This window comes from Lemur catta, chromosome 10 (assembly GCF_020740605.2).
Source record: "Lemur catta isolate mLemCat1 chromosome 10, mLemCat1.pri, whole genome shotgun sequence".
In the NCBI taxonomy this organism is placed as follows: Eukaryota; Metazoa; Chordata; class Mammalia; order Primates; family Lemuridae; genus Lemur; species Lemur catta.
In genome coordinates, this window is record NC_059137.1 from 28,704,499 (window position 1) to 28,720,154 (window position 15,656).

Below are 15,656 nucleotides of genomic sequence, written 5' to 3' on the forward strand. Positions count from 1 at the left end.
GAGATACAACAATATTGAAATTAGATGAATTAATAACCCTATGATGGCTTCTAAGTGTTCAAATGAAAGGAAGAGTTTTAGGTCTCTCACTTTCGAGCAAAAGCTAGAAATTACTAAGCTTAATGAGGAAGGCACATCAAAAACCAATATAGGCTGAAACTGGGCATCTAGCACCAAACAGGCAAGTTGTAAATGCAAAGGAAAAGTTCTTGAAGGAAATTAACAGTGCTACTCAAGTGAACACATGAGTGATAAGAAAGTAAAACACCTTATTGTTGATATGGAGAAAATTTGACTGGTCTAGATGGATCAAACTAGCCACAACATTCCCTAAAGCCAAGGCCTAATCCAGAACAAGACCCTAACTCTTTTTAATTCTGTGAAGTCTGAGAGAGGTGAGAAAGCTGCACAAAAAAAGTTTGAAGCCAACAGAGGTTGATTCATGAAGTTTAAATAAAGAAGCCATCTCTATAACATAAAAGCACAAGGTAAAGGAGCAAATGCTAGTTATCCAGAAGATGTAGCTCAGATAATTGATAAAAGTGGCTACCTAAACAACAGATTTTCAATGTAGATAAACCATCCTTATATTGGAGGAAGATGCCATCTAGGACTTTCATAGCTAGAGAGGAAAACTCAATGCTTACCTTCAAAGCTTCAAAGGACAGGCTGACTCTCTTGTTAGGGGCTAATACAGGCTGACGAGACTTTAAGTTGAAGCCAATGTTCATTTACCATTCTGAAAATCATAGGGCCATTAAGAATTATGCTATATCTACCCTGGCTGTGCTTTATAAATGGAACAAGAAAGCCTGGATGACATCAAATCTGTTTATAGCATGGTTTGCTGAATATTTTAAGCCTACTATTGAGACTTACTGCTCAGAAAAAAGAATTCCTCTCAAAAATATTACCTGAGGCCCATTGATACTGCACCTACTTATCCGAAAGCTGATAGAGATGTACAAAGAAATGAATGTTGTTTTCATGCCTACTAACAGAAAAATCAATTCTTCAGCTCATGTATCAAGTAGTAATTTTAATTTTCAAGTCTTAATATTTAAGAAATACATTTTGTAAGGTGGTATCTGCCATAAGAGTTATTCCTCTAATGGCTCTGGGCACAGTAAATTAAAAACTTTCTGGAAAGGATTCATCATTCAAGATACCATTAAGAATACTTGTGATTCATGAAAGGAAGTCAAAACATTAAGAGTTTGGAAGAAGTTAATTTTCTCCTTCATGGATGACTTTGAGTGGTTCAAGACTTCAGTGGAGGAAGTAACTGCAGATATGGTAGAAATAGCAAGAGAATTAGATTTAAAGTGGAACCTGAAGATGTGACTGAATTGCTGCGATCTTATGATAAAACAGGATTGGATGAGAAGTTGCTTCTTATGAATGAGCAAAAAAAGTGGTTTCTTGTGGTGGAATCTACTCTTGGTAAAGATATTGCAAACATTGCTGAAATGACAACAATGAATTTAGAATATTTCATAAACCTACTTGATAAAGCAGCAGCAGGGTTTGTTTGATAGGATTGACTCTAATTTTAAAAGAATTTATACTGTGGGTAAAATGCTATCAAACAGCATTGTATGCTACAGAGAAATCTTTTGTGAAAGGAAGAGTCAATCAATGCAGCAAATTTTATTTTTGTCTTATTTTAAGAAATTTCCACAGCCACCACAACCTTCAGCAACCACCACCCTGATCATTCAGCAGCCATCAACAAAAAGGCAAGACCCTCCACTTAACAAAAAGATTAGGACTCTCTGGAGGATCAGATGATTGTTAGCATTTTTTTTTAGCAGTAAATTATTTTTAAAATTAAGGTATGTACTTTTTAAAAGACATAATGCTGTTGCACACTTGATGGACTAAGGTATAGCATAAAAATAACTTTTATATGCACCAGGAAACTGAAAAATCCATGTCACTTGCTGTATTTCCGTGGTGTGGAAACAAACATCCAGTATCTCCAAGGTATGCCTGTATGTACTATGTTTTTTCCTCTACATACATTCCTATGATAAAGTTTAATTTGTAAATTAGACACAGTAAAAGATTAACAATAACTGATAAAAAATAGAACCTCAGTAAAACAATACACTGTAATAAGTTATATGACTATAGTCCCTTATTGTACTGTACGAACCTATTTTTGGTCCTTAGTTGTCTGCAGGTAACTGACACTATAGAAAGCAAAACTTCAGATAAAGGGAGACTACTGTGTAGTGTTGTAAAAAGCTTGCAGTTGATTTCAGGTAGGATGATAGGCTCAGGAATCAAACTAGGACATGTGCCAGTCACTGAATTAAGCTTTTAAAATACTCAACTCCTATTTGAAACATCTCTTTAGTGAAATTGGTTAATAATGTCCTGCTAAGAATAGACCAGAGTACTGAAAATAAAACCTATATTTTGGCAAAAGTGGAAAAACTTCAGCCCCCCCAGCTCATCATTCACTTATTATTCATTCTTTCATTAAATCTTTTATTTAACCTGAATGGCCTCGAGCCTCACCAACTTTGTGTAAATATGAGGTTACATGAACTTTAACATTCAGTTTCCCATGAATTTTATCTCTAATTTGCATGGCTGTAGGGCCTCAGCTTGCTTAATGCGTCTGGAGTTGCCACGATTATCTCTGGGAATCCCCAGGAGGGAGCTTATAACTGAATAAATTCCTTCATGTTCTTCTGCTTCAATATTTTGCTGAAGATCTGATGCCCAAAAGCCACATGAGGGAGAACCTCTGCACTTGCCACGACCTCCAGACTTTCTGTAAGAATGAGACTTTGGTGGGTGCCTTAATCTCCCCTGATACTTGGCCAGAACAGAAATTCTCCACAGGTCACCACCTCAAACCCTCTTATCCCACAGACTGTAGTAAGATTGGATGATTACTTTGTACCTACCTCTGTGAAATTTTGCTATGAAGACTTCTGAATTAGCATTTCTTTCCCTAAGTTTCACAAGATTCCTTTGTATGATGATCCCTTCAGCTTTTTCTAGTTGTTTTTCTATCTATGTCAGATCTAGTTCTTAGACTGGATCAGAACAGGCATATCTTGCCTTCCATTTCTTCATCTTTCCCTCGAGATATCAGTGCAATTAGAAAAAGAAAAAAATAAAAGAAATTGTTTTTTCTCTTTTTATAATCCATACCAAGCAAAATTGAAAATGTATATCAATATTAATAATTGATTCCCCAGGCTGTCACTGACCCATTATTCTGCAAAGAACCAGACTGAGTCCCAGTTTTGCTCAGAAGAAAAAAACGTTATCGAGTATCTACTATGAGCTAGGCCTGTATTAAGTGCTGGGCCAGAAATTTAAAAGAAAAAAAAAAAAGAAACTCAGCCTCTGCCTTCAATGAGATCTTGGTTTAAGAAATGTCATACAGCAATAATAACCAAGTAATAATAAGAAGTCATAGATACAATAATAAAGAGAACTAGGGGTTGTTATGGACGCATATGGGAATGACTAATTTGATAGAATATGATGTTTTGAGAAAAGATTTTCAGAGAAATTAGCAGGTGAAATTTGGTTGGTATCTTGGTGGGTGTATGAAAAGGCTGACTTGAATCTCAGGAGGTAGAAAAAGAGATTAAGGTCATCCAGCAACACAATGGGTAAAGTCAAAGCATTCTCAAGTGCCTACAGACCTCTTAGGGAAACAGTGAGTTCTGTGTGGCTGGGATGTTAGGTATATGAAAGACAGTTGGAAAGAGGAGTAATTTGGGATAAGATCGTGAAGAGACTTTGATTGCCAAACTGAGGCACGTGAACTTTATCCTGTTAGATGATGAGCGTCCATAGAGGCTTTAAACAAGAATCTGACACATAACTGCATTAAAGCAAATGAGGAGGCCATTAATCTGAGGTTGTCCCATACAGGAGGTCTTCAGTAAGCAAACTGAAACTTGACTTGAAGGCATTTCTTGTAACTGACTTAAAAACAAAAATAAAATAAAAAAACTGAATTGACCTTCTGACAATCACAAACAGCCAACCAGGTGATTGGTTATATAACTGGAAACCCTCTACCCAAACAAACGAAGTGTCTTGCTGTAGCCAATCAGGTAATTTCTTTGTTTTGCTTTTGTGATCAGCCTATAAAACTCACTGCTCATGCTGCTGGAGCACAGCCCATAACCTCTGTGCAGGCTGGCGCTTCCTGACTCATGAGTTGTTCTTTGCTCAAATAAACTGTTAAATTAATCTTTCTAAAGTTCTTTTCACAATTGTGGGTTAAGACTTAACTCTGAAAGCACTTTGCAAAATGGATTCGAGCAGGGAGAAAATGTTGGCCTGACAGTAAGTTTGGATGTCTTTGAAATAATCCATGCAATAGTTAAGAAAGGTCTGGAATTAAGGATGTAAATAGGATTAAGAGGGGGAAATTTGGAGATGTTTTAGAGTTTGAATGTGGGCAGGAATGAGAAAGGAGTCACTGTGGTTTTTAACATTTTCAGGACAGTATATTAGGTGAAAGATACTATGATTGATGAATACAGAGGGATAGGTTTTACTCAGTTTTTAAAACTCTAAAGAAACAATTTAAGATCTATTTGGTAGACAGAACAATGGCCTCTTAAATATGTCTATGTCCTAATCTCTAGAACCTGTGAATGTGTTATCCCTTCTACATGGTAGAAGGGATTTTGCAGTAGTGATTAAGTTAATGAAGTTGATATGGGGAGAGGGTCCTGGATTACCCAGGTGGGTTTAATGTAATCACAAAGGTCCTTATAACAGGGAAGCAAAAGAGTCAAAGGCAGAGAGAGGAGATGTGATGAGGGAAGCACAGGTTAAAGTGATGTTCCCTGAAGATGGAGGCAAGGAATGCAGGCAGACCCTAGAAACTAAAAAAGGAAAGGAAATGGATTTTTGCCTGAAGCCAGGAAGGCAGCTCTGCACACACCTTGATTTTAGCCCCTAAGACTCATTTCAAACTTCTAACCTCCAAAGCTTTAGGAAAATAAATTTGGCTTGCTTTTAAGGCACTGAGTTTGTGGTAATAGAACCTGACACACCCAGACAATTTCTGTGTATGTTGACAGGGTGAAGGCCAATATTTCTTCCTCAGTGGAACAAAGCTAAAACTCTCTATATGGTTAATATTTTAATTTATATCCCAGATAACTTTGAGAGACAGAAATGTTCCAGGTAGAATAAACAGCCTGTGCACAAACCCATGTTCTAAATGCCCAACAGGGAGCATCTGCCCGGGACCCCCTTGGCTTGCTGTTCGCCAATGTCAGGGGAATTCATTATGCCTGTTTGCCAGCTCTGTCAATCTGATACTGCTGGGAGTGGCTGCCACCTCCGTTTCTGAGTCGTTTGACCCTCTGGGCTCTGTCCCCAGTCCCTGTACCTTTCTCTGTAATTCTTGCTCTGATGGCTCACTCTGGACCTCCATCCCTTGCTTGCAATGTTCTATCAATACTGATTTTTGTCACTTAGGAAGCTATGTTAACTTGGTCAATATATGAATATCTGTGTCAGGGTCAGGTACTCATCCATAAAATGGAAATAATAAAGTCAACTCTCTTAGTCAGGATTTTGGGATTGCCATTTGGCTTCCCGAATCACAGCAGTGAGAGGCTCAAGGCATCCCAACCTTGGGGTACCTTCAGCAAGTGCCAGCTTCACCTACCCTCCCTCCCAGGGGGATCCAGTTTACATGGCTTCTTATTGCTCTTTTCTTTCCCCACAGGGCTTCATGTCTGACTTGAGGATGAGACGATGTTTCTTCTACATATAGAGGTGGGAGGAAAGGGAGTGAGTGAAGTGAGAGTTTCTGTTAGAAGGTTCTAGCTATAGTTGGTATTTGAAAGATTCCCTACGGGTAAGTCATATCATAAATAACAACATACAGGGTCTGAAATAGGGGACATTAGAATTCAAAGCCTACATCATTTCTGGTGTTTCAATTCAGCTGCTTTTCGCTCCTGAGCTCGGTAGCAAAGGGATGAATTTGATAGTGAAGGAATAGAATAATTACTCAAAAGACATAGTGTTATAGAGAGAAGAGAGGCCAAAACCTAAAGGAGAAAATGGCCTCCTCAGGCAAGTTCCTCCCCCTATTTATTTCCAAGGACACGTGCAGCGGGTCAGGGCCGTTTGCTAATTTCCTTAACAACTTCCATACAGGTCAGCTGAAAACATAGCAAACATAGCAAACAAGCAGCTTTGGGCAGGTGTTTTCACCTGACCCTTCATTCACCCTGCTCACTTTCCATCCAGCCATCCTTTCTTCTAGGTCCAGCCCCTACAGTAGGTGGATGCAAATTTTTTTAGATATACCTTTTTTACTTTCTTTTTTACTCCTTCTTCCTATTCCAGCCCCAACCTCTGACTTCAACTTGTGAGTAAGTGGCTGATGTGGTTTGCACAGAGTAGAAGAATTTCTTCTCCCTACTTCAAATTATTGACATACTGGCAACATCCACCCTAAAGAATCTGAACATTTTGATGTTGACATAGACGGAAACTAGCAAAAATAGTATTTGTCGAGTACCTGGTATGTGCCAGGCACTGTGCTAGGTATTTTACATATATTCTTATTTAAAATTCGTATCCAAGTTAAGATGTTTGGTGTTAATGTCTAGATTATATGGAAAATTAACCAATATTCTGATACGTAATGAGACTTGTCTATTGCTAAGCTGCACACAGCCAGCAAGTGACAGCACTGAGATTAGAATTTAGATCTATTTAATTCCAAAGTCAATGCTCATTTCTCTGCTTCATACTCTCTGCTATAAGAACTAATAAGTCCTGGGAATTCTTTTACAAGTTGTCATACGGACCATAGTGCAGAAATCATAGAATCTCAAGTGAGAAGTTCTGGATGTATGCAGACTTTTGTTATGAACTAACTGTATGACTTTATAAAAGTTATTTTGTAATTTCTTTGAATTTCATTATTACTGGTAGTATCACACATGTACACATGTAATGGTGAATGGAAATAACACTTGACTAAAGATCAGGTGTTTCAAGTTTTGGTTCCAGCTCTGCAATGAATCAGCTGTTTGGTTTGGGGATTAGCACTTAACCTGTCTCGGCCTTAGTTTTGTTTGTTTACTTGCTTTTATCTGTAAAACGAGAGGAATATGGAAGGATTATTCCTTTTAGGTCTGAAATTTTATTATACTAAGGGTTTCAATTTTAATAATAATAGTTCCTCTCAGGCAGCTAGTAGGAGTATTCTAACAGTTCACTAATACAAACACAATCTTCTCTGAACAACGAAAATCTATCCTGGCCAACCTGGGCTCCAGCCAGATATATCCTTTAGCCTGAAATAGAAATTTATTGCTCAACCATCTGTTACAATTAAGAAAAGGTTTGAAAATGTTTTCTATGTGTTTGACTAACCATGTTTTAGGACCTGTGGGTACTTTACAAATTATATGCCTTTCCTTCTTCTTGGCTTCATTAAAAATATGGGATTTGTTTCCAAAATTTATTAGCTTGTTCTCTTTTTTATTATTTTCTCTCTTCTTTTTTTTCCAAAGAAACTTGTTCAGAGTTCCAAATGGAACAGAGTACGCAAATATGCTTCAAGATGCAGTTAGCCTGTAAAGCAAATGAATTGTTTCTGGTTAGTGAGTGGTTTGGAAACAGCTGAATGTTTGAATTTGAAGCCTAAGTATTTGTAATTTGCATTTATTGGACAATGACTTAGCTGGTATCAGCCATGAGGAGTTAAGCCATTAGGATCCAGCTACTAAGAGGAGTCTCTAGTTTCACTCCAAAGAAAATAATGATCCAATAAAATTAAAAATAACCCACCCATATGGCCAGTACTCAGTAAGAAAATACTGTAAGGGGGAGCTCTGAAACCTTCATCTCATTCTACCTTTTCACATACTCTCAGCTCTATCTCTTATTTTGCCTCTGTGTTTCATCATACTTGACTCAGAAAGGGAAGAGGTAGGTTTTTGCAATGTAGTTTCCCCCCGGCCCCCGCAAAAAAAAAATTTAGTTTCCTTTTAAGTCTAAGAATCTTCCAGTTGTGTTCAACTAGTTCACATGAAGAAAAATATTTGTTAAGTAGGCTAGTTTCCATGGAATTTTTCTTTTTCAAAGCATTCAGCAAAAACCAGCTACTATTTTTTGAAAGTACTGTAATTCTACTTATTCTGAAAGTACTTTTTTTGAAAGTACTATTTTGAAAGTACTATTTTAAAAGTACTGTTTTTGAAAGCACTTTTTTTGAAAGTACTCTTTGAGCTTAAACACCATATTGAGAACTCTTCTGTGCTCAACCACCAGATTTCTGCATGGATAGGAAACACATGTTTTCTTTGCCCAGGATTTTTACAACATTTTTAAGTAATCTCGTGTTTGGGTAATAAAATTAATCACTTTTGTAGCATCCACCAGAATGTATTTCAGTTCATCTTCACCTCCCTGCAAAGAAAGCATTGTGTCGAGACAGTGTTAGGACATCTTTTAACAATTAGATAAACCCTCTCATGGAACCAATCATTGACGGGGCACCATCAGGACAGATGCTCATGCAGTTTCTACAAGATATACCTTTATTTTTTTCCAAGTATGAAGACAAAACATTAAATATATCTTGACCTCTGTTGCTTTGAGAAACTTATGTAGCAGTAAACTTTTTCCTGAATTTCTCCATCATTTACAGATCTTACAAGTGCAATAGCATGACTTTTATTGGTAAAATCTGTTTTCCAATCAACCTGGGTAGAGAAGCTCTTGTTTTTCAGTTCATTATACAAAACCACTTCAATATTAAATGACATATCATCACTACATTAACTTACTATATATTTTCAAGAGTGGAATCCTTTCAACTCCTCCTACTGCATCTTGTTTTATTCACCATAAGCTGTTTTTTTTCTTTTTTTAGTGTCTCACCACTGTGTAACTTCTTTCTTCTAGATAAAGTTTCGTTATTCAGTAACTCAATTTTGAGACTTTCGTCTAACTGACTTTTCTTGACAATATCTTCACTCTGTTTTAATCAATTGCTGTTTAAAATAATCAACACTTTTCCTTGTCAAATATATGTGATTTGTAGTTAAGTGTCTTCTCAAGATTTCTGGAGGCTTTGCAAGGTTTTCACTTGTCTACCACAGACAAGATAGAATGGACCAAGACAACCTGTCTTACCACCCCATGTAAAACTCATGAATAAATGGCTTTCCTTGTAAACACAGAATTTTTGTCTCCCTTGAGGTACTAATGCAAAGAAATAACCGAGAAGACTGTAATTCTTCATCATCAACTTTACAAGAATTGTTCATAGACCTAAGTCTAAAATCTTTCTCTTTCATGGCACGTCCTGTCTTCAAAAATCACCACATTGGACCATCAGAATTGCTTGTGAAATACAAATGCTAATAAAATATAAAACAAAAGGGTATAATAAATAAGTAAATGAGAACTTTGCAAAATAAAACTTCATAATCATATTGCAATTTACTTTAACCCACACAATTCACATTTTGCAATATTTATAACAACAAAGTGGCAATAAAATACCTGAGTTACTGCAGATAAAAATACCTTTTTATAATGAAAAATTGTCTTTTATTGTCTATTATATCAGGAGAGTTGTTCTCTCACAGGAAGTCAGTAGAAAGCAGCTATAGTCAAGAACGTAGGAAGAGATTAAAAGACTAGGGAAAGTGTTCACCAAACTGCACTGTCATCATGAAGTCTTTCTACCCAATTCTTCTTTCTTCCCTTCCCCTTTAACAGATAACAGATCAGCATTACAGTCTTTTCCCCACTACTACTGTTCTTTCTTTCCTTTATCTTTGATAGGTATTTCCCCCAATAAATCTCTTTCACTTCCAACTCCATCCTGGCACCTGCAAGAGGAGGACCCAAGGAACACAGCTTCAAGGATGGCTGAGGAAGGTATTTTGGAAGGGAGAGGCTGATGTCATCAACGTGTTATCCTCTCCTTGATAATGTGATCCTATGCTCATCAACTATCATTGGGCTCCCCTATCTTGTGTCAAAAACTGACAATGTTCTCAACCAAGTGAACACAGTCCTCTGCACACTGCTATTTAGGGCTAAAAGACATCTAATGAAATCACAAAACAAGGCTGCTTGGTAATTGTCTACCACTGCAAATGCTAGCATTCCACAGAGCACAAAGTTTCAAATATCACATTTAATTTCTTTTCTCATTCACAATCTTTTGAGGAAACCCTCATGACATCTTGTGTAACCCTAGGTTTCTAGAGAACACTGCTTGAGAAACTCTGTTCTAGAAGTTTCTTCTTTATCCTCTCAATTATGTTCTCCTTTATTCTTCCTATGAATCTCTCTTATGTATAAGTTGCCACTTTTCCTTCCCTTCTTCTGTCTCTCCAGCCTAACTGTAAGTAGTTTCTGAGAGGGGGTAAAAAACACATTTTAAAGTAAGTCTATGAGATTTGAATCTTTATCTCTGTTTTAAAGTGGGGTGGAGGAGGATAAATGATACCCAGTGTTCTTTCAAGAGAGAAGAAAAAAAAAAAAACGCTACAAAATTAACACTACGGGATATAACCCTGTCTCATGTCTTTTTAATAATGAACTTTGGAGACTCAGGAACATTACTATAGCCCTAAACTAAAGCATTAAATTTTAAAGTAAATTTTTCCTTATAACCCTGGCAAACTCCCACCAACTCCCTCTCCCTCCCCTATATTCATGTAACTCTCACAATTTTTATATATATTCCCTTTCATTGGCTTATTTTTTTCTGACAGGTGTTATTTGATCTACAGAAAAAAGAACCAGGGCTATTTATTTGGCTGATTTCTCCATAGTCCCTAATTCCTAGTTTAATTTGCTAATTTAATGTAAATTATGGTTCTAGTTTGTAGAGTTTTCCATTTGTTTCACACCGATTGGCCACTTTAAACATTTTTTTTCTTGCTGTAAGTTATCAAACGTCTCTGTCCGTGGGTTGAGAGAAAGCAAAAAGCATATCCTGGCAAGCAAATGGGTGGATATTTGATGACAGCACTAGATTCCAGAGGAGACGAGATCTTGTAGTTAGGTTAGAAGATTGTCAGTTCACAATTGTTTTTAACAAGCCTACATGTTTCTCAAGTACTTCAACATATATTTATGTCAGAATCATGACCATGCAGATCTGAGTATCAAAGACCTGAGGTGGAGACTATTAAGGAAGTTTCCCATTATTTTTGTATCTATTTATCTAGTGTACCACAGAATTATGTAAGTGTTTTACAAAACATATTTCCAATTAAATGTAATGATCCCTTTCAAGTGACAGTTAAATAATTTTTATTCATTTTTGGTGGAAATATATCAAAACAACATTACACATTTCACTGAATTTCCAAAATGTTCACACTTGAATTTTAAAACTTTTTTGTAAGATGACTTGGGGGTTGTTGTCAACCATGGAAAAGTCCTATTACCATACATTATGTTTACTGGCACTAATGTCTTTACAACTGAAGAGGGAGGCAATTATCACCTCAAATATATGTCTTATTTACAAACAGAGCTTCTGCTCTGTTTCTGACTTTTGTCGAGATCTGGTGGGCTAGGATAAACAACATGAAAGAAACTTCAAAGCCTACCTTTTCCTTCTCTCCTGAGGTCAAATCCTGAGGTAGGCAAAAGTGGAAAGATTTCTTCTCCCAGAACCACAACATGGTTTAAACTTCCTCTTTTCTAGGGTGGAGATTCCCTACAGAAATCTCAATCCCTAGGGAACTGAGATTTTCCTAAGGAAATTTCAGTCCCTCCAATCTTTTAGTCCTACAAGAAGGTAGGAACTTGTCTGAATTGTAGATTGAAATAACTAGCTATACATGAGATTCTTGACATAAATGCATACATAAAGTGTTTCAAGTGACCAAGTTTTTGCTTACATTCTTTTTCTTCCATACTATATATGTACTGTACACACATGGAGTTTTCAATATAGAGGCATAACTGAGTTCCTTGGGCAGCTGAGGCAGCATATCTGGGTGGGTTTGAGAATGGCTGCAAGGAAGGTCATGTAAATTATGAGAACCCTGCAGAGGTATTTCTAACATATTTAGTCTTTCTGACGCCCCAGTTGTGAATTGCTTTCCTATGGGCATTTGAAGGATGCTCTGTTGCAAATCACTCAGTTGAAGATACCACAGTTTTACATTCAGAAGACCTGGGGTATTTTCCTGATTCTACTGCTCATTAACTTTATGACCATGACTAGACATTTCACATTTATTATCTTCAAGTACTATGTCTGTCAAAAGAGATGTTGCTGAGTGCGGTGGCTCACGCCTGTAATCCCAGCACTCTGGGAGGCCGAGGCGGGTGGATTGCTCGAGGTCAGGAGTTCGAGACCAGCCTCAGCAAGAGCGAGACCCCGTCTCTACTAAAAATAGAAAGAAATTATCTGGCCAACTAAAATATATATATAGAAAAAATTAGCGGGGCATCGTGGCGCATGCCTGTAGTCCCAGCTACTCAGGAGGCTGAGGCAGGAGGATCGCTTAAGCCCAGGAGTTTGAGGTTGCTGTGAGCTAGGCTGACGCCACGGCACTTACTCTAGCCTGGGCAACACAGCGAGACTCTGTCTCAAAAAAAAAAAAAAAGAGATGTTAATGTTCAACACTGAGTTTCGTTGTAGATTATGTGATATAATGTAGGCAAGACTTTGACTATTGTAAATTGCTATAAAATATAAAAATTTATAGAAGAGGAAGCAGCAGGGAACACACATGGTCACTTTGTCTAACCATCTTTCTAGAGCCTTTCTAAGGGACACGAAATTGCTAAACTGGTCAAAACCTGAGACATTCACTGGGACTCATTTTACTGGGGTTTCAGATTACTATAATATATGTAAAATGTAGGGTTTCAACTTCCACATCCTCTGTCCTACTTCCTAAGTGTATTTGGTAAGGTACCTGGAAAGGCTTACCTCATCAGGCCAGCTGTCATCTGGCTTTCTCTCTGTGGTCTGTCAGCAACTAAAGGAGGTCAAGTGGGTCCCATCCTCATCCATGTTGATTGCCATTTGAAATTCAGAGAAATGAATCAAGAAGAGTTCTATACGTTCTTCAAGTACTAACACTTTCACATCAGCAGAGCTTATACCAAAGAATCCCTGCATTTGGAAGAATAAAAAATTACCTAGTGGTTAATAAAGTTTATTTTTGGTAACCTATTATGTTATTGTTACTTTTATATTTAGCCCTTTTGGCAGAGAGTAAGAATGAGTGTTAGTGTTCCAGCACCAAAGCCACATACCAAACTTCTAACCTAGGCAGGGAAGAAAAACATCTATAGCTCATGTGCTCCCAGAGATCAGCTTCTGGTAAGGGAGATAAATGCTTAAATGAATAGTTATATCACTAAAATAGGATGTGTAAACTGTATTTTGCTGCAACCAGGTCTAGGAAGCTCAGGAAAGATTCCAGAAGGGTGTGTGCCTGAGTTGAGTCTTAAAGGATAAGCAAGAGTTAGCTAGGAGGGAGATCATTAGAAGTTGTTCTAAGTAGAAAGGGCAGCATGAGTAAATGCATAGGGTTGTATAATCAGAAAATTGTTAGTAGCTTGAAATTGTTGGAGCATGCAGTACAAGGTAGGGAGCAATGAGAGATGCAGCTGGAGCACAGAGCAGAGGATCCATAATGAAGAGTTTATGCCATGTTAGGAACTTGAACTTCATCCTGTAGTCAAAGGGGACTGTTGAAGGGTTTTGATCAGATACTGTGGGTAATCACACTTTACTTTTTGAAAACAAATTTCGGCAGCAGTGCACTTGATAAATTTGAGAAGAATGTGACTGGAAACCATTTAGGAGGCTTTTGCAGTAATAATTTAGGTCAGAAATAGAATTCAAGGAACTAGCATTATGTATATATGTATAAAACATACATATACATATATAATTTATATATAATTTTTAAGCAGAGGCTCATTTTCTCCCATTTTACATATGTACTATGTGTACATGAAGTTGTTTTCAAAAGAGAGGCATATCTAAGTTCCTTGCGTAGCTGGATCAGGATCTCTGGGTGGGCTCAAGAGTGGCTGCAGAAGTGGGGCACAGTGGCTTACATTTGTAATTCCAGCACTTTGGAAGGCCAAGGGGGGAGGATGGCTTGAGACCAGGAATTGGAGACCTGCATGGGCAACATAGCGAGACCTTGTCTCTACAGGGGAAATAAAAAAATGAATGGCTGCAGGGACAGCCATACAAATTTTGGGAGCACTGCAGAATTATTTCTAACATATTTAGTCATTCTGTCGCCCACTTGAAAATCAATTATGCATGGGCACTTGAAGTGTGCTTGGTTGCAAATTAGTAGGTTAAAAATATAGCATTTTATAGCAAAATTCTATCTCACTATTATTGACATCTTGGAATAGGATGAGTTTTTTCTCTATGATGATAAATAATGGTTCACTTTTTTCTATTAGAGAAAATGAATTGAAATCTTCAGGACAATGTTAGCATGATCTCTGTTCACACGTTTCTCTGAAGTGAATTCTTCAATTAAATGATTAATAATTTCAATTGCTAGTCATTCAAGACAAATCATGCTTGACTACACTTTTAGTATGATATAATCACTACTTATGACTAGGGCTTTCTCCTTCACCAAATAAAATTTATGATGTTTACTTGGCTGTACTCTAGCATGTAGGTAAAGTCACAGAATATGCCAAGGTAAGTGAGAAAGTCAAGTAGCTACTGTCTTCAAAGTGTCCCTCTGCAACAATCTGATATTTCTTGAGGTGTAACATTTTACGTTCTGCTTATAAGTGATAACTTCAAGCTGTCATGGTGCTTTTCTACATGTGACTGTATTATATTACCTAAAATATATTTGAATGTAATTGTACAAAGGAAAACACAGTGTCACATCTTCAGAACAGGTGGATATTAAACACCAATTCTGGAAATGATTTAATAGAGAGATGTGATGCTAGTCTGATCTGGAATGAACTCCTAGCTCCACTACTTCTTGGCAATGTGACCTAGGGCAAGTGTGGAGCATCTAAGGACCTTGGTCTCCTCCTACTGTGGTAATAGTAGGAGGGTAATAAAATCTAACTCACAGCATTATTTTCATAATTAAATGAGATAAAGTATTTAAAGTACCTAGCTTGGCAAACAGCAGGCATTCTATAATTATTTTTTTCTTTTTGTTGTTTGCTGTCACTTTCTTTCTCATAATTTTTGTTCCTATTCATCACTGGCTGCCTTCTCAATTTTCTTTGTCATCGCTTTCTTGCTAATTGTTGGAGTATTACAAAAGTGTGCACTGGGACATCCTTTGTTTTCTGTCTATAGTGCTAGGCAGCCTTATTCAGTTCCAAGAACATCCTTAGAAATCTCTATCTCCAGCCATGACTTGCTCCAGTAATGCTGGATTTGGATATCTAATTCCCTACTTGAATACTTACAAGGCATTTTATTTATTAAATAAATTCCTATTGGGTACCTATTGTAATTGCATTAATAGACGCTGAAGATATATCAGGAAAAATGGACAGAATTCCCTCTCTATATATTTATGTTCTATAAATGGGTAGTTATACAATAATCAAAATGATTATTCATTACATCTTAGTATTACAATAGTAATAAGTGCTATGAAGAAAAATAAAGCAGGTGAAATAGA